Source organism: Apus apus, chromosome 2 (assembly GCF_020740795.1).
Source record: "Apus apus isolate bApuApu2 chromosome 2, bApuApu2.pri.cur, whole genome shotgun sequence".
NCBI lineage: Eukaryota > Metazoa > Chordata > Aves > Apodiformes > Apodidae > Apus > Apus apus.
Genome location: NC_067283.1, coordinates 57,715,986 through 57,736,324, shown reverse-complemented (window position 1 = coordinate 57,736,324; position 20,339 = coordinate 57,715,986). Strand labels below are relative to the sequence as shown.

Below are 20,339 nucleotides of genomic sequence, written 5' to 3'. Positions count from 1 at the left end.
ATCACAGCTCAGCTGCTACCTAAAGCCATAGGTTCCCTGTGTACACATGTTCGTGCAGGTACAGTTCTCTCCTGCACTGATACTTATGCTATTTACACACCAAGAATTCCCTCTCCCTTGAGGTAACTCAAGAAAGAGCAGCTCCACACCTCGAGTTCCTGCAGGATCCACCAACCAGGCACCAGCTCTGTACCGCCCGGATCACAGCGGCTGCTACTCACAGAGGGCGGGGAGGAAACAGGTACTAATACTGCCCTTTTGCTCAGCGTTTCAGAAAGCAAAGGTCTCACTCCAGGTGCAATAAATGAGAGTTCATGTCTTTCCTATGGTAGAAAAATTTCATCCCCAAAGTTACCCTGAAACTTAGTTGAAACAGGCATAACCTGAGGCTCATTCCTTGCATTAATAAATAAATAAAAATCAAATGTTCACTGAAGCAAAGTGGAATCTAGTTAATGGTATTGAGATGCCTAGTCTGGATCACACCTGATATCTGGTGCCTCACCTAAAACGTGTGCATATCACTAGAGACAAAGGGAAGGATTTGAATATCACTCTTATGACTAAGGACCCCGATGTAAATGGGATGACTATACTGACCTGGCCTCTTTCTGGCTTGATCCAGACACAAGCTCATGGAAGATAATCCTAAACAGGAATAGATACCTTACTTTATTACTCTTCAAGGCAAGATTTACAGCCAGCTCATTCTACCACTAGGCATTCTCCTCTGCTGATTTAGGCAACACAGTGGTTAATATTTACAAATCCTTTGCATTGAGGAGGAATGACCCCCAAGAAACGGAGACCTCTAGAGATTTCAGAGCTGGACTTCAAGTTCAAATCTAAGTCTCTTCTTTGCAATGCTTCATATTACGGAAATAGGCAGACAGGTGACCATAGGGAAGGCAATAACATTCAAATACAGGTATGTTACTTACTAAGAGAGCATAATAATGAGCACTGAGCACACAGCAAGCTATGCCATCTATATGACCCCAGTGCATGGCTCCTATTTAAATAACGCATCCCTAAATCAGGCCAAGAGACTTTGGGAGCGGGATAAGACTCTTAATCAGCAGTGCACGACAATCAGCACCTTCAAAGCTTCACAACATTTGGCGTTTTTTCTTAAAGCCTCATCACATGGATCACATGATTACCTGAAAATTTCATCAACAAAACAAAAAGAAGATTACAATCAGCTTTTAGCTTTCAAGCAAAAGTTTCAAAGCTTGGACCCTAAAGAAAGAAGGTAGAAATTACTGTATTTTAAAAAAATTAAACTATCATGTGATTTAGCACTCTGACATTATTTTGAAATGCTTGCACTTTGGCAATGCTTTGTACCTATTCAGATACCAACTCCCAGACAAATATATTTTACACATAAATTACACTAGCCAAAGAAAAAAAAATAAATTATTTTGCATACCATCTGAAATATAATGTGAAACCTCAATGTCAGGAAGTTCAGTCTTTAGGGTTACTACCACAGCATTAACTTAGCATAACTGCATGTTCTTTACATTGTAAAACACTTGATTCCTGGATTCCTCCCCTCCTCATTTTTCCAAGGAACGGGGAAAAATAAGAAGGGAGAGAGAAAAATCTGTGCTTTAACAGGCTTAAAATGTATTTGAACCTGCGTAGCGGCATAGTCATTATCAAGTTAAACATTCATCTCAGATACATGACACTTGCTGAACCAAGGAACCTGCTGTGTGAAGGCACTTGCTGAGCTACCCTGCTAATCGAAACAGTCTTGCTTTGTACCTTAATGACACCACAAACACTTTTAAAAAATCCAAAGAATGGAGTAAGGCCAGCAATGGTAGTGATTCATACCTTGTACACACTGGGGGTCACTTGCCCCTGATTTTGCATGGTCCTTTATTCTTACTGGTTTCAAAGAAAGCACCCAAATTTGAGTAATGAATCAGGTAAACAAATAAAGCTTTTAAATCAGAATGAAGAGGGACTGCTTATTCAATCACAACTGAGCTGAAAATAACCATCCGCAGTTGTCAGCAACCAAGAACTTGGAGAGCACGTTATGGAGAAATCAGGGCAAAGAAAAATGGATTTCTGTCATATGTACCTCTTGCTATTTTGCTTCAATAACGCAAATCCAAACCAGAACAGCATTATTTCATGTGCAAAAAATATATACACTGAAGACATAGGCTACATTTATAACCTTTCATAAGACATAGATGCACATCACCATTGTGTCAAGAGTACTTGACAGATACCCAGTTTCCCTTGAGCAAGGCTCCTAAAACTTGGCACTCCCTTTTAAAGCAGGGCACTTTATACAAATCTGTAATGTGAGTTTAGTTTCAGAGATCTCAAAGTCTCTTTGGAGCTACTTAAAGCTATGTAACATAAACAGTAGCATAAGAATTTACAGTGTTTTTTATAAATGTCTCCCCAGCAGCATTGCATGCTTGCATGAACAACAACCCCTAAATCTCAGTCCCAGCTATACGCTCACTTCGTGCAACGCTTACTTTGCTGCAGTCCTATTTTACTGTTCATTGGTAAGGCGTATCCCCAAGATAACAAAGACAGGCAGTAAAGTTTTGCCTTTCTGCTAGAGTATTTTATAATGGAAGAGCTTTATAGTAAAGTGCTTTATAGAAAAAAAAAAAAAAAAAAAAAAAAACAAACAAACCACAAAAAGACCTCCACAACAAACAGTGTTTTTAAAAACTGCAAATGGTGATATAAGAGAATATTCAGTTTATCAGCACTGATTTTCTTAAGCCTGATCTAAAGCAAAACAATTGGTTCCCTCAGGAGAAGAAAAAATGGTTCATGGATTACTCTGCTAATACAAAAATAAATTATAATCAGGACCTCAGAGTACTGCCAAAATGTGCATTTGTTTCCCACATCAGCAGTTTACCAAGTTTTCTTTCTGGGGCACTTTTCTATGCATCTGCAAGTTAGGCAATCTCCAGAACCTACTGCTCTGTTTTGAAGAAAATTGCTAGGAAACTATCTTACTCAGATTATAGTTTAATTGTAACAAAAGACAGTGAGAAACAATTTCAAACTTAGCCTGAACTTCAGATCTTAATTTATTTTCCTAAGTAGTCAGCACACGCACAAAAAAGAACAAATTAACAGTGCTTACATTTTTGTTTGCAACAAGAAAAAAGCAAGAGTTCTCTGGTAACTATGTTTTGTTTTCTTTAATTTTCAGTAAAAGAAATCCTTATAGCTGCAGTGCTGTACAAGTAATAATGGTCTCATTCATGTACTGTTTACAGAACTGCCCCTGAATATGTCAGCTTTGGGCACTAAGCCTCAAATTTCATATATTTTCAAAATACCACACCAACTAACCATATTTAACCCCATGTTCTGTGTTCTAGGAATCAACTCACACAACACATTTTCTATTATTGGCTTACTGGTAGGGAAGATGATATCTGTGGTGGTTATAAAGTTTACATTAAATCTGCTGACTGATAAAAGCACCAGTCATGGTGGTACAAGTGTGGTAATGAAACATCAATCTCTATTACCCTTCTGAACCATTCAGTTGGTACAAAACCAAGAGAGATACACGAAGTGTCTCTAAACCATATGAATAACTTCAGTGCATACCTACACTGTGCTGCAGAAAAATGTATCATTAATCTGATTCTAATTTGGTACTCCGGTTCTTTACGTAGAATGGATGAGGAAAATAATATTGCACAGCACTTACATTTTCTCCTTGTACTAATTTACCACATTTTCCTAATAAATTACTGCATTTTTGCAGGTTATCAGCTTGCAAGGCAGAAGTAAGGGCATGTCTACATTGCCTACTACAGGATAGTATAGGCATGCTGAAAATAACCATAAAAAAAGTAAAAGTAGGTCTATGCAGTTTTCAGGTAGGCAGATGTGTATTATGATACAATGAGCACTGTATCTGTAATTATTCATGTCATCCAATATGAATGACCTATAATTAAAAAATGCCTGGTACTTAACATTATCCAATAAACATTTTGCTATTCTCCAGTTTCCTAGAACTGTTCCTTTTTTGTTTTTCTTGAAAGAATAAAAAAAGCATTGATAAGAAGATACAGTAAGAAACACTGCAGTTGGAAAATCTAAATTGAAATTGTGAAAGCTGCAGAAAGGCCTGTATTGCATTGTATAACTGATGCTTTGTATAACATATAGTAGCACTATTATAGTCCAGAAAAAAATCCAACTCCAGAAGATGCTTTCAACACAAGTCTGGTGGCACTGAGTGTGGGAAGTCAAATGTTCCTTGATACAGAGAAAACTGGTAGGAAAGAGAACTAAATGAAAGGTACAACAGTTGCTGCTCTTCACTCATCTCAGAATTCAATCAGTTCCTCTCATAGGACTTCGACAGAAGTTATACACACAGAGATGAGCTGCACAATTCTTCAACTCTCATGATGGGAGGCAATGATTAATCACATGCTGTGTATCATATGCTCAGTGCAACGTGACTGGAAATTTAGTGCAGAGCATAGAAAAATTGCTGCAAGTGGCTACACAAAGCTCACAAAAACAGAGAAACAAAAGCACAATGTTGTAACACCCCTTACCAAACCTCAATATATTGGTTCTTGTGTACTCTTAGCACTGGCAACTGCCTTTTTTTTGGTGGCTAGGGAGCTTCAAAATTATATACTCCTCCTCCTTCATGTCCCAACTCAGAACAATGTGTGGAGGACTCTGTATTTTTGAGATAACAGCTACCAGACAGAATCTGCTGTACATGCTATGTGCCTATGAACAACATTACTTTGTATATACAGTAATTACTAGTGGAGATGGGTCGATTTCCTTGACTCGAACAAGAAAGTGAGCTTTCTTCAAGCCTGGGCATAGCATCCTACCTCCCACCAGTAGTATCAGTTACCCATTATCAGTGAAGCCATACATTTCTTTGTAGATGACTAGCCACAAGTTTACGTGTCCATTTAGACCCTTCACGGACTGCAGGTTAGCCACCAGTTTTCAAGAATACAGAGCCAGAGAACTGGCTTTTCAGGCACTAATTTGAAAATAGGATTCTTTAGATAAAGGTCAACAGAGCCTCACTCTTTAAATACTATGAACAGGAAATGTATTTAATCAAGGGTTTCCTTATAATTATCCCTTCTTCAGCATAGTATGCTGTACCTCTGTAAGATATAAAACTAATGGCTGTGCCCCAAGGAGCCTAAATCTTTGTCCAGTAACTCCACTGTTGCCTGGCTTCTTTTTACAGCCCTACATACTGTTTCCACTTTAAGGAAGTTTCCTCAGCTTTCATTAAAACGTCAGCTATACAAAAACATTAAGAATTTGAACAGATCATCAATCAATCAATCAATCAATCACATTATAGGGCTGGTGGTTACTCTCCTCAGAGCGTAAGATATGTTATTTATAATGCACAATTACATGACTCAACAAAGAGGTCCCAAAGAGTGCAACCTAACCTATAGCTGTACATTATGAAAGGGAGAAGCAACAAGACCAATTTTTTTTATAAAATATATTCTTGTGAGTTGACAGATGCCTGCCTTCAGGGTCCAGACACAAAATCCTGTTTCAAACTCCTGTATCCTTTCCCCTCTACACTTCACAGTTTATAAATCAAAGTAGTCCTTTCCTCCTCACTTCCAATCATATGAGGAGAGGGGAAGATGCCAATTTCGAGTCTGGCAGGGGCTAATATTGGCCAATGACTTCAGGAGAATTCAAGTAACAGAACTGTAGTCACAATGAATTGGGAAAGTATCTCTAATCAGTTATAACAAAATAGAACAGAGGAACACCATTATTCTGTGTGAATAAGAGACACAAACAAGCCTGTTGTGTCTTCCCAGAACTTCCGATCAATTCTGCAAGACAAACCAAAGCTATGAGAATTGAATGAGAAGTAGGAAAAGTTTCAGCATAGCAGCAATTTTAAAGCACAGGTGATCACATTAGCTACTTATGCAATACCGAATTTCAGAGTTAGTATAACTCAAGAAAAATTTAGGAGAGAAGAAAAATGCTCTCATTGAAGTCTGTCATAGAGATGGAGAATGTTTTAACAATTTCACTACACCTTTGGTACTCATGTTGTCTCATTATACCCAACAACAACAAAAACCCACCTTCTTACAATTCAGCATTCCCAGTAGGAGATTCTGAAGAGCTGCTTTATGCTTACCTGTTAGATTGTGCCTCTCTTACAGAAGTCTCTTACAGAGACAAAGATGGTATTTGCAGTAAGTGGCAACAGTCACTGGCATGAGCTGTTTCTAGGTCTGTTCAGGCACCTGGGAAAGACCTTAACTTCCTGGGCAGAGACTGGGAACCGCTAATTGGTACTACCGCACATTTTTTTGCTCACTTAGGCTGATACTTATATTGTTCTGGACTAAAGAGGCTCTTCTGCCACTACAGCCATCTCACCTTTTCAAACAACATGAGCCACACAAAATTACTCCACTGAGTCCTTTGCCAGCAGTGCTCCATCAGTTGAGAAATGGGGATTTTCCCTAGAAGGACTCCCAGTAGAGATGGCTGTGCCAGTCCAACTCTACAGCTTTACAATGTAGAGAAAGGCAACATTCTGAGACTAACTTCCCCTTTGGTCACAACAGCCCCTACAATCTACAGGCTTGGGGATGAGTGGTTGGAAAGCTGCATGGTGGAGAAGGACTTGGGGGTGCTGGTTGACAGCTGACTTAACATGAGCCAGCAGTGTACTCGGGTGGCCAAGAAGGCCAATGACATCCTGGCCTGCATCAGGAATGGTGTGGCCAGCCGGAGTAGAGAAATGATCATGCCCCTGTACTCAGGATTGGTGAGGCCACACCTTGAGTACTGTGTTCAGTTCTGGGCCCCTCACTACAAGAAGGATGTTGAGTTGCTGGAGTGTGTCCAGAGAAGAGCTGCCAAGCTGGTGAAAGGTCTAGAGAGTAAGTCCTATGAGAAGAGGCTGGGGGAACTGGGATTTAGTTTGAAGAAGAGGAGGCTGAGGGGAGACCTCATTGCTCTCTACAACTACCTGAAAGAAGGTTGTAGGGAGGTGGGAGTTGGCCTCTTCTCCCAAGTGAATAATGACAGGACGAGAGGAAATGGCCTGAAGTTACCCCAGGGGAGGTTTAGACTGGGTATTAGAAAGAATTTCTTTACCGAAAGAGTGGTTGGACAGTGGAACAGGCTGCCCAGGGAGGTGGTGGAGTCACCATCCCTGGAAGTGTTTAAAAGCAGTATAGATATGGTGCTTAGGAACATGATTTAAGCACTGAATGGGTAGATTAGGTTATGGCTGGTGGATTTAGGTTATGGTTGGACTTGATGATCTTCAAGGTCTTTTCCAACCAGGATGATTCTGTGATTCATCCATAATATCCTTCATTTTAATTACTTCTCTTTGTCATTTCTTTTGTAATCCTGGAAAGTTTGAATTTTCAAGCTTTTATCTGGAGCCAAGAACCTTCCTCACAATAAAGAAAACTAAGATTTAATGTATTATTTACTTACCTTCAGAACATGGACTTTATAAAAAGACCAACTATTGCAAGACTCAAGATAAAATTAACAGTACAGCTAAGCACATTCAATTTCTCAAAGCTACAAGCAGAACAAGAGCTGCCTAGAACTACAGGGAAGTTGCTATGAGCAGGACGTATCTACTCGTTTGCTTATTTCAGCCAATTTCATACAGAATAGCTGATGTATATCAAATGTACAGACTGCTGGATCTTCCTGATCTCACATCTCACATAATCCAAGAGCAGGACCACTGAAATGAGTGCTTTTCACTCTTCAGTACAGAGAAAAGAACTGAACTTAAAATAAGGGATATTATCTCCCACTCGGATTTATTGTGCAATAAGGGAATTTCAATAGCTTAGGGCTATTTTGGATCATTCCTATGCCTACTAAAATAGCAGAAAAATGTACAGTGGTAGCCTAACTGCATGATTCAGATTTGTGACTGCTCTTTCCAAGGCTCTTCCTCTTCTCTTGTAACACTGCAGCAATGCTTAACGCAGTTAGTGGAAGAGAAAGGGACTAAAGAAGGAAACTTGGTGGGCTTTTAAGGTTCTATTTTAAACAGCCCCTATAAAAAGGTATAAAACTCAAAAACCTTGAAACATACAGCCTTAAGATATGTTAGTTAGCACCTCAGCAAACTTCAGGAGGACTTTTCAGTCACATATGGACAGCTTACCTAAATGAACATAACTGAGATATCATTATCCTTTGGCTCATCAGAAGAGAGCCTCTTACTACTGGCTTAGCAACAAGGCAACTGTTGACCTTTAACAACTTACTCTTATTTGTGCCTGGGGATAAATTGTGGGTATATATTTATACACACACACACTTATAATCCTTGTACCATTTAACCAGATGACAAAGAAAAAAATGTTCCCCAAGGCAAACAAGATAAAACCACAACATTTATTGTTTGCAAATGTGGCCACAAAAACCTCAAGTGCACACACCATACAGCCTTAACTCTTGTACCCTAAGGAATTCTACTGACTACTGTGCTGTAATTTATATGTATAGGAGTACAGGGGAGATCTCATGTGCAACATTTGGTGATGATACATCAGCAACTAAACTCAAGTAAAGAAAGAGAAAGTCTGTCCAAAGGAAGGATACTTTTTTTTACTTGGTTTAGATCTCTGGGCCAGGTTTAATCAGCAAGGCAAGTGCAAGTACCCTATTACTGTTATGACTAGGTTCTTCCAACAGCAGAGATTCCTGAGTGCAGAAGTTACTTCTACCATCAGAGATTCACCCCATTCAACCCTGCTCTGATCATTTTGATGATATTTCAGCATTTTGATGAAATACCTGCAATGCCAAAAATGCTAAATAAGCACCATTTCAGTTTGGGTTTTCAAGAATCACTCACACCAAAGATCTGTTCAGTATGAGATGTATTGATGTCACAGCTTATTTTGCACAGATTACAGAACAGTACTGATCAGATAACAGCATTTGTTTACAGCTAGTCCCTGGCTACATTAGAAGGGGGTACAGGGTGGTGGGAACAGTTTATCACAATACCACTAACTTGAGGTAGAATTAAATCCATGTCTTTATTCTTACAGCCAAAGTATCTTGCCATTTTTCAGTGACTTATCACTGAAAGTGATATACAGTGAAGTAGACTGACTTTACAACTACATAGAACAGTTTTTCCTTGGATTACATTAACCCATGTCCAGGTCTTGTAAACTCCATCCTGTCAGCCACTGCCTTCTCCATACAAAGTGTAAGAGGAACTTCTCTACATATTCATGTCAAGATTAAAAGATTCCCCAAAATTCTGGAGGCAAGAAATTTTGTTCCTTTTTCTAAACATCCTTGATAGGGATAGAGAAATAAAGGCATCATGTAAATGAATACTTTGGAGCAAGTAATTAATCAGTTTTGAAGAGTGCTGTGATTTGAAATTAAGTTTACTCCACAGCAACTCTTCCATTTCTAATGGAATTTCCTGTTATACTTTTTGTTCTTCTCACCATGAACACTCCTTGGAATCAAAGCTGGTGCTTATTTCTTCTGTACTTACTGTGTGTCCTTTATGCACCTTTTTATTATCTTCAGATTTCATTACTATATATGTAGATGCTATAAGAGCTGATGTATGGGGTACCTGCTTCACTTTTGCTGGTGTCCACCTTGGTGTCAATTATGAATGTACCCATCTTTTAGTTGGATAGCATAGTAGAACCTAAGTGGAATCTTCTAGGTTCCTGCTGCCCTGCAAGGCCAGGTGCCTTTCTGCCACCAGAGTATTTGCACTTAAATCCAGGGTAGCATGTAAAGCAGAATTACATTAATTCATATCTATTTATTTTGTTTTTACAGCTGCCCTTTCACTTAGTTCAAGCCTTTTTGTTTCCATAACTGCCTGTTATCAGCACAGTTATTTTACATCAGGCTACTTTGCTAAGTTTGTAATTTTCTTCTCTTTGTTCCATTTTTAACACTATCTCCAGATTATCTAATTTATTTAAATTCATATTCAATGCCAAACTTGATTTTAGCAATAAGGCTAACTCCTGTTCAGTCTGGACGTTCTGAAAGTAAGTAATAACTTCCAAAAACTTTTTGCCAGTGTTTAGAGGAAAGAATCTAGCAAAGGGAGCAAACTAACTAGCAGATTAGAAAGGTCCCTGAACTCTAATATTTTTCTCCAGTACAAGTCTTTACAATGGTTTAAATAATTTGGACACATTTTTATGACATTTTGGTCTTGAAGTATTTATGCCACTTCTTCTTGGACCTCAGCATCCACATGCTGCAGGCAGACAGTTATAACACCGCCAGCAGGGTCTGGGTGTCCCACAGATAGTTTGTGACACCTGCAGCTCCATAGGTAGCTATTAAATGTATGTGACTTGTGTATCTTAAGATACACCACTGCATATATTAAACCACCTACTTCCATACACCTCATGCCTCACATACACCATGCTCCCTTTCATTTCAATCACCAGGTAAAGACGTATTCAAGCCAAATGTGCCTAGTGCTTCACTGTGCTATAGGACAACAAAATAAAGACTGAGAGGAAGTAAAAGAATTTAAAATTACACAGAAAGATAAAACATAAATCACTTTTCTTATTCTATTCACACAAATATCTTTCTCACCAAAAAAACTCACAGACACAAATAACAAAATAAAGAAAGGAGTAGTAACAAGTAATAAAAGAAAACTATAATTGCAACATTAAACTAGCCACTGATGTCTGGAATTCACCGTGGGCCTGACTAGCTGTGTCTCAGCTGATTACATGGGAAACCATTGGCAATATATCAGTGACAGTAATATGAAGGAAACATTCAACAGTGTATTTGTGTCAAAGTGTTCACATTCTTGGCACAGTGGAAATGCAGATAATTATGCCTGACACCTGAGAAAAGGATCTCCTTGAAAAATATAATTGCAGTGTCTTTGGCCCATCTCTTCCTGCAAGGCCATTCAGATGTTTAACCAAGTCATCCGAATTTCTCAGGCTGTACTGAGCATTTTGATGTGAGAGTTTTCAACTACAGTCTCAAGCTTGACAGTCAACAGCCTTCTTCTCCCTAAGGAGCATATGGGTCAAATCCCACTTGCCTCAAAAAGGTGAATCTCTCACTGTCTCTAATAATCAGCTAGAACAATTAAAATCTGAGTAAAATTAATTCAATATTATTGTAGCACTTCTGCCTGTAACCTGGATATCCTTTATAAAAATGTTTAACATTAATAAAGGTTTAATTATCATTAAAGAGGATGTAAATTAGTTGAATGTATATCTGCTTTTCTTAAATAGTACATCTCAGTGACACCAGAAATGTCTGAGGTTTTTAAATATGCCTATTACTTGCATGAGCATCCTCATGCAAGTTTGCCAGACTTTTCTGACTCAGCTTTGGTTGGAGCTGTTAAATTACTCCCAGAAGCCTTCCAGCTTACTGTAAAACATGTGCTTCTTTAGTGCTTGTGATAGGCTGAGAGTTCACAGCAAGCTGTAGAGTGAGAGGGAGTGGATCCTAAACATCTAACTGCAGGAAAGCAGGCTGTGGTAGCCTTGCACAATGCATTTGCCTTTTATTTTATTTTATTTTATTTTGCCTTGGTTTCGTAATTATTGCCTGTAAGTACAAAAATCACCTTGCTTCAGATCTCTGTCTTCAGTGTCTTCTCTAGTGGTTTATAAACTCAGCAACTTCCATCCTGCATATCTCCTTCAGGTTTACTGAAAACAGGTGTTAGCTAGGGAATGTAAACTCCACTAATGCCTCCAACAAAAGAATACTATCATGAGAGCACATAAAATCATATAATAGGATCAGAGGATGGTTTGGGTTGAAGGGGACCATGAAGATTATATATTTCAATCCCCTGCAGGGGCAGGGCCATCTTCCACTAGACCAGGTTGCTCAAAGTTGATTCAATCTGGCCTTGAACACTTCCAGGGATGGGGTTTCCACAACTTCCCTGGGCAACCTGTTCCAGTGTCTCACCACCCTCACACTAAAGAATTTCTTCCTAATGTCTAACCTAAATCTCCCCTATTCTGGTTTGAAACCATTCCCCCTTGTCCTATCACTATATGTCCTTGTAAAAAGTCCCTCCCCAGCTTTCCCGTAGGCCCCCTTCAGATACCGGCAGGCAACTATGGTCTCCTTGGAGCCTTATCTTCTCCAGGCTGAACAACCCGAACTCTCTCAGCCTGTCTTCATAAGAGAGATGCTCCAGCCCTCTGATCACCTTCATGGCCCTCTTCTGGACTCACTTCAACAGCTCCATGTCCTTCTTGTGTTGGGGGCTCCAAACCTGGACACAGTACTCCAGATAGGATCTCACCAGAGTGGAGTAGAGGGGCAGAATCACCTGCCCTGACCTGCTGGCCACACTTCTTTGGATGTAGCCCAAGGTATGCTTGGCTTTCTGGGCTGCCAGCACATGGCTGGCTCATGTTGAGCTTCTTGTCAACAAACCTCCCCAAGTCCTTCTCCTCAGGGCTGTTCTCAATCCATTGTCCAGCTAACCTGTGTTTGTGCTCAGTATTGCCTCAACCCATGTGCAGAACCTTGCATCCGGCCTTATTGAACTTCATGAGGTTGACATTGGCCCATCTAGCCCACCTCTCAAGCCTATCAAGGTTCGGGGGGTTTTTTTTGTTTGTTTTTGTTTTGAGTGTTTTGTTGGCTTTTTTTTAAATTAGATTGGAAAAGACCTCTATGATTATAAACTCCAACCACTGACCCAACACCACCATGCTAACTAAACTGAAGCGAAGTGCAACATCTACACATTTTTTTAAGACCTCCAGGGATGGTAACTCCACCACTTCCCTGGGCAGCCTGTTCCAATGCCTGACTACTCTTTCAGTGAAGAAATTTTTCCTAATATCCAATCTGAACCTCACATGGTGCAACTTGAGTCCACTTCCTCTTGTCCTATCACTGGTTACTTGCGAGAAGAGACCAACTCCCACCTCACTACAACCTCCTTTCAGATAGCTGCAGAGAATGATAACATCCCTCCTCAATCTTCATTTCTCCAGACTAAACTATGACAATTCCCTTAGCTGTTCCTAAAAAGACTTGTTTTCCAGACCCTTCACCAGCTTCATTGCCCTTCTCTGGACACACACCAGCACTGCAATGTCCTTCTTCTAATGAGGGGTCCAGAACTGCACACAGTACTCAAGGTGCATCCTCACCAGTGCCAAGTACAGGGGCACGATCACTTCCCTAATCCTGCTAGCCATGCTATTCCTGATGCAGGCCAGGATGTTGTTTGCCTCCTTATCCACCTGGGCACACTGCTTGCTCATATTCATCTGCCTGTCAACCAGCATCCCCAAGTCCTTTTCTGCTGCGCAGCTTTCCAGCCACTCTTCTTCCAAGGTCCCTCTGGATGGCAACCCTTCCCTCCAGCATTTTGACCACACCACACACTTTGGTGTCGTCAGCAAACTTGCTGAGAGTGCACTCAATTCCACTATTCATGTCGCTGACAAAGTTGTCAAACAGCACTGGGCCCAGTATCAACCCTTGAGGAACATCACTTGTCACCGGTCTCCATTTGGCCATCAAACCATTGACTGCTACTCTTTGAGTGCAACCACCTAGCCTTATCCACCAAGCTGTCCATCCATCAAATCCACACCCTTCCAATTTACAGAACAGGATGTCATGTGGGACAAGTGTTGAATATTTTGCACAAGTCCAGGTACATAAAGTTAGCTGCTCTCCACTTGTCCACCAACGCTGTGACCTCAACATAAAAAGCCACAAAATTTGTGAGGCATGATTTTCCCTTGGTGAAGCCATGTTGGTTGCCACCAACCACCTCCACATTCTCCATATGTCTTAGCAGAGCCTTCAGGAGGATCTGCTTCATGATCTTGCTGGACACACAGGTGAAACTGACTGGCCTGTAATTCCCCAGGTCTTCCTTTTTTCCCTTTTTGAAAATGGGGGTCATGTTTCCCCTTTTCCAGTCAGTGGGAATTTCACCTGACTGCCACAACTTCTCAATATGATGGAAAGAGGCTTTGTAACTTCATTTGGCAGTTCCCTCAGGACCTGTGGATGGATCTTGTCAGGTCCCATGGACTTGTACACCTTCAGGTTCTTTAGATGGTCTCAAACCTGTGGGGGATCTTCCTTCTCCCAGTCCCTGCCTTTGCCTTCTGCAAATTGGGTGGTGTGGCCGGAGCCCTTTCTGGTGAAGGCTGAGGCAAAAAAGTAATTGAGTACTTCAGCCTTCTCCATATCCTGCATGAGCAGGTCTCCTGTTTCCTCCTGGAGAGGGCCTACATTTTCCCCAGTCTTCCTTTTATCACTGATGCAGTGGTAGAAGCTTTTCTTTCTGCCATTGATGTCCCTGGTCAGATTTAATTCTTTCTAGGCTTTAGCTTTCCTAACTTGATCCTTGGGTGCTCAGACAACTTCTTTGTACTCCTCCCAAGATACTGCTCTGAGTACTTTCTTTTTACATCTAAACGTGTCCAGAAGCTCCTTGTTCATCCATGCAGGTCTCCTGGCCTTTTCATCTGCCTTTCTCTTTGCTGCAAAACATTGCTCCTGGGCTTGGAGAATGTGATCCTTAAATACTGACCAGCTTTCCTGGGCTTCTCTCCCCTTCAGGTCTTTATCGCATGAACTCTACTAAACAGATCCCTGAACGGGTTGAAGTCTGCTTTCCTAAAGTCCAGGGTAATTTGATTTGTACCTTCCTTGTTGCCCTAAGGATCCCAAATTCCACCATTTTGTGGTCACTGCAGCCAAGGCTGCCCTTAAGCTTCACATTTCCCCACCAGCTCATCCTTGCTGATGAGAACAAGGTCCATCATACCACCTTTTCTAGTTGGCTCCTTGTCTCGAGCCTCTATCAGGTCAAGGAGATTCAAAACCATCCCAAGGGCAAAATTAAAACACAAATGAGGTCAAATGTCATACACTCACCAAACTTTACTAAACAATTGTGAAAGCTGACAGGATACAGAGGAAGAGGAAAAATGTTGATAAAACAGCAGAGGCACAGAAGATTGCAAGCAATAGGATAGTTACCACCACAGATCCAGCAGCATGCCAGAGATCCAGAGATGGTGAAGGAATTCCAAAATGTTGGTTGTACCACAGCCTTTTTATTGTCACGGTTCCCCACCTGTTCTTCACCTTTTCTCCAAATAGGGAAAGGAATTCTTGGAACCAAATTGGCTCCTCCTCCATGTTCTTGCACATTGATGTCTCTGAGGTGGTTGCTAGGGACCTCAGGCTGCAGTGCATGCAGCTTAGAAGGGGAGTGTCTTGCACCCAGTTCTGGGTTCTTCAGGTGGGCTAATGGGCTCAGCACATTGCAGCTTGTTTCCATGACAACAAGGTAAACTAGACCAGCAAGCTTGCTTACAGGGTTTGTTCAAGCCTTGCAGCTGACCCCAGCAACGTTCAGAGAACAATTTTGACTCATAGCAACAGCTCAGTCCTTTACACTCCTCTACCACTTGCAGAAGGAAATTGCCACCAGTGCATCCCAGGAGCTTCCTGGATTGCTGGTGCCTTACTGTGTTGTCCCTCCAGCAGATGTCAGGGTCGTTAAAATCCCCCATGAGGACCAGGGCCTGTGAACATGAAGTTGCTTCTGTCTGCCTATAGAGGGCCTCATCAGCTCGATATTCCTGGTCAGGTGGCCTGTAGGAGACCCTCGCTAGTAGATCACCTGCCTGTCTTTCCTTTAAACCTGACCCGTAAGCTCTCCTTGGTCAACTCCTCCTCCATCCCCAGGTGGAGCTCCATGGACTTCAGCTGGTCATTGATGTAGAGGGCAACCCCCTTCATCTTCTCCCCTGCTTGTCCTTCCTAAAGAGCTTGTAGCTCCATTTCCACATGAGCTGTCCCACCCCATCTTAGTGATGCCCACAGCATGCAGGAATGCACAATTCTCTAAGTCTTCTTGTTTTTTCCCCATGTTACGTGCATTTGTTTAGAGGCATTTCAGCTGGGCACCCATTGAAGCTACCTTACTGGCTATCATTGCTTCTCTGTTACTTCAGATTATTTCCTGCTGGCCTGAGATCCTTCTTCAGGCTCAGGGCATCTGTTAGTGGCATTGGCCTCAAAGTGGTGGTACTGGGATGGACTGAGGATCTCCTTCCCCAACAACTCTAGTTTAAAACCCTCTCTACTAGATTGGCAAGCCTATGGCCAAAGATGTTCTCCTTTTTCTTTGAAAGATGAACCCCACCAGCCCCTAGGAGACCAGGTTTCTTGAAGCAAGTCCCATGGTCTAAGAAGCCAAAGCCCTGGCTGTGGCACCATTCCCGTAACCATTCACTGATTGTCCCAATACGATTTGCCCTTTCCAGCCCCATCCCTTTGACCAGGATTGACAAAAAGACTATCTGTGCTCCCGAGTCCTGCACTGCTTCTCTCAGGGCTCTGTAATCCTTCTTCATGGTCTTCAGATTCCTCCTTTCTGTATCACTGGTAGCCACATGAAACAGCAGAGTGGATAAGAGTCAGTGGGATGTACAAGTACCTACTTGGTCATCAAAGAGTCCACTCAGGAGGCTGACCTCAACACACATAATTAATGTTGTTAGAAATCCTAGTTTTAAATGCACTTACTACTTCTCTTTCCTCCTTTCCCAAACCCAAGGGCATTCACTTAATTGCCTCTCCGCATCCCAAACCACAGTAAAGAAATACAAGCTTCAGCATATAAAGCACAAAAAAAGAACAATGTTTGACAGAACTGAATTAAAACTTAACCTTGTCCTTATGTGATAAGAGGGACACACACCAACAGAACAGTTCTGCCTTTCAAAAACCTGCCAAAAATTTAGCCTCTGCCCTCCTCCCTCCTGCCAGTTGCCCAGTATCACAGCAAGGCTCCATTAGCCATTCCTGGTCAACAAATGCTTCTTCCCCCTCACTATCTCTACTTCCAGAGTTAACTGACAGTAAAAGGCTATACTGCCATCCAGCATGACCTGGACAGGCTGAAGAGCTGGGTAGGGAGAAACCTAATGAAACTCAACAAGGGCAAGTGTGGAGTACTTCATCTCAGGAAGAACAATCCCATGCACCAGTACAAATTAGAAGGTGATCTGCTGGAAAGCAGCTCTGGTGAAAAAGACCTGGGAGTCATGGTGCACAACAGGCTAACCATGAGCAAACAATGTGCCCTCACAGCTAAGAGGGTCAATGACATCCTGGGGTGCATTAAGAAAAGCATGGCCAGCAGGCCGAGGGAGGTCATCCTCCCCCTCTATGCTGCTTTGGTGAAGCCTCACCTGGAGTACTATGTGCAGTTCTGGGTTTCCTGGTTCAAAAAGGACAAGGAACTCCTGCAGAGTCCAAGTGATAACTAGAGTAGTCCCAGGGAAGGGAAATAAGGGACTCTGGAATTAATGGAAGTGTGCAATAACTCCTTCAGGCTGCAGAACAGAGGCTTGGAAAATGTCACATTTACTGTATAACAGAATCAGCTTGACAGCTGACACAATTCATTTTATGGAGGTAGTTTGCTTACAAGTTAAAAATCAGCAGGAATGCAAGCTGGAAGAAGTAATAAAGCAGGTCTGTAATTCTGAATATCTGTGTTTGCAAGCCATTCAGACTCACTTCCTCTGTCTTTCAGAAGTGCTGCATTACAGCTTGAAATTGCTCCGAGTTTGACAAAAATGAAAGTCAGGCTCTTTGCCATGTGGCACCTGACCCAGGGAGACCTCTCTCCCCAGTGCAGCCAGCTTTCATCACAAGTGAAGAAAATAACATTTGATATAACCAAAAGCAGGATGTATTACAAAAGCTGTAATTACCACAAATGTTTCTGTTCCCAGAATCGTTTATAAAATTCTGTTCAGGCTGTGGTCTGATAGATCTCAAACCTTCTCTTTTAAACACTTCCATTTTCAGCAGAGAAATCAAGTTAAATACATATACACTTTTCAGATTGCAAAGTTATTTAAGATAGCTACAGGTCACAGATGAGCTATTTATAGGCCTAAGGAGAAGATATTTGTGTTTGTTCTTGGTGGTCAGTTTGGGCTTTCAGTTCCCCGAAAAAAAAGGGATAAAAGGGAACATTACAGGGAAAAAAGAGGCAGTGATATTTAATTAGGAAGAGTGAAGAAGAAAGGAGATCAAGTCACAAGCTGCTCATGGTAACCACCATGAAACCATGTAAACACTAAACACAAATAAAGAAGGGTTGGCTAGGAAGAGCTGATTTTTTGATGTTTAAAAAAATACACGGTTTCTCCTGAAACTTATACATCCCGGCCTATGGATGGGGCGGATTGCAGTGCCCTCTGGTGGCCCGAGCGGCCTGGCCCGGGGGCGGGAGAGCCCCTGCTCCCCCGGGTGACAGCTGGTACCCTGCAAAAAAACGTCTGCTACCACCTAAACGCGCACCTTGGGCAGAGTTGCTAGTAACCAACAACAACAAATAATTGACCCGGTTTTATTCCCTCCAGCATCAGATCGGAACGCTGGCATCTGACAGGTGCTCATAAAACAGGGTGATGGTATTCTGAGCAACAAAAAACACAGCTGCAGTCAGCATGAGGGTGCTGGCTGCACAGATGGGACACACAGGACGAGGGCTACGAGAGCATGCTGCAGGTGTCCAGAGACATGGCTACACAAACCTCCAATATGGAGGATACACGATACACGCATTTCTCTTGATGCAGACCTCATTATAAAAATTGCCAGAGATGGGCCAGGAATCATACAGGAAACACAGAAAGTTCGGTTAATCTGTGTCAGGATTTCTGCTAGGCTGCACTGTGTTAATTTAGTTTGTGTCTTCAGAGATGTAGAGAGACACATATGTCTTCAGAGATGTAGAGAGCCCTCAGAGATGTAGAGAATCACACAGCATTATTGGATGGGAGCAGTGAGCCTGCCCGTGGGAGGTGTGCCCAAGTGGAGGAATTCCTCCACTTAGTGATGGAGCTCTGAGAGGAGATGAGTAGGTTGAGGAGCATCAGGGAATATGAGAAAGAGATAAACCACTGGAGCCACAACCTACCCTCCCTGAAACAAGCCCAACAGGCTAGCAGGGGTCAAGACACATAAAAGTCCCTGTCCTCTCTTTGCCTGGCTGAGCATGGTGACTTAAGAGGGCTGGGTAAGTGGCAGCAAGTTCCTGGCCAGGACAGCAGGTGCCACAGGCGTGTCTCTCCAGCAACTGCCACCCCTTCCCAGTTACCCTCGCATAACAGGTACAATGCTTTGCACAGGGAACTGAATGCTGACAAAGATGACAGTTCAACTTGCTTGGAAGTGTCACCAAGACTGAATTGGACTATACCCTTCAGAACCAGTAAAGAAAAAAAGGCAGGTCGTTGTCAGAGGTGACTCAATTCTGAAGGGAGTGGAAGGCCCACCAGGCAGGCTGGACCTGCTTCACAGGGAAATCTACTGCCTCCCTAGGGTCCAAGTTAAAGATGTTTGGAGAAAGTTCCCTTCCCTAGTAAAGCCCTCAGATTACCACCCATTGCTAATCTTTCAGGTAGGTAGTGACAAAGTAGTAACAAGAAGTCCAAGGGTGATGAAGAGGGACTTCAGAGCCTTAGGACGATTGATTAGGGAATCAGGAGCACAGGTGTTGTTCTCCTCTGTCTCTCCAGTTGTGGGGATTGATGAGTGAATAAACAGGAAGAGCCAGCAGATCAACACCTGGCTCTGAGACTGGTATTACCAGCAGGACCTTGGTTCTTTGACCACAGGTTGATTTACATGACACCAGGCCTGCTGGCAACAGATGGGGTACACTTAACTTAAAGGGGGAAGAGGATGCTGGCACAAGAGCCAGCAGGGCTCATTGAAAGGGCTTTAGAGCTGAAGGAGGAAGGGCACAAAATTGGACTTCCTAGATATAAGCCTAGGGCCAGCATATGAGTATTTGAGGGATGGTGTGTTAGTGAGGTCTATCAGTCTGCTGTTTCAGTGGAGGTAGCTGATAGAGATTCATGCTGCAAAAAAGATTCAAGGGTCACTGGACAATTAGTTGCCATGGAAGTTCCTGAGAGCAGCCAGCTAGGAATGAGGACTTCTCTCAAAAGGAGAGACACCAGCCCAACTGAAGTGTGTCCACACGAATGCATAGAGCATGGGCAACAAACAAGAGGAGCTCGAAGTCACTGTGCAGCAGGAAAACTATCATACGCTTGCCATCACAAAAACATGGTGGGACCACTCACATGACAGGAGTGCTGCAATCAATAGCTACAAGATCTTCAGAAATGCTAGGCAAGGAAGGAGAGGTTGAGGAGTCTGTATGTTAGTGAGTATGTATGTTAGCGAGTGCTATGAATACCTGGAAG

At 42.2% G+C, this 20,339-nt stretch overlaps 1 protein-coding gene across 5 annotated transcripts in view; it reads right to left on the bottom strand.

Annotated features, from left to right (window-relative positions):
• Positions 1–20,339, bottom strand: part of TNS3 (tensin 3) — a 232,520-nt gene that overhangs the window by 190,645 nt on the left and 21,536 nt on the right. The gene's annotated exons all lie outside the window — the stretch shown is intronic.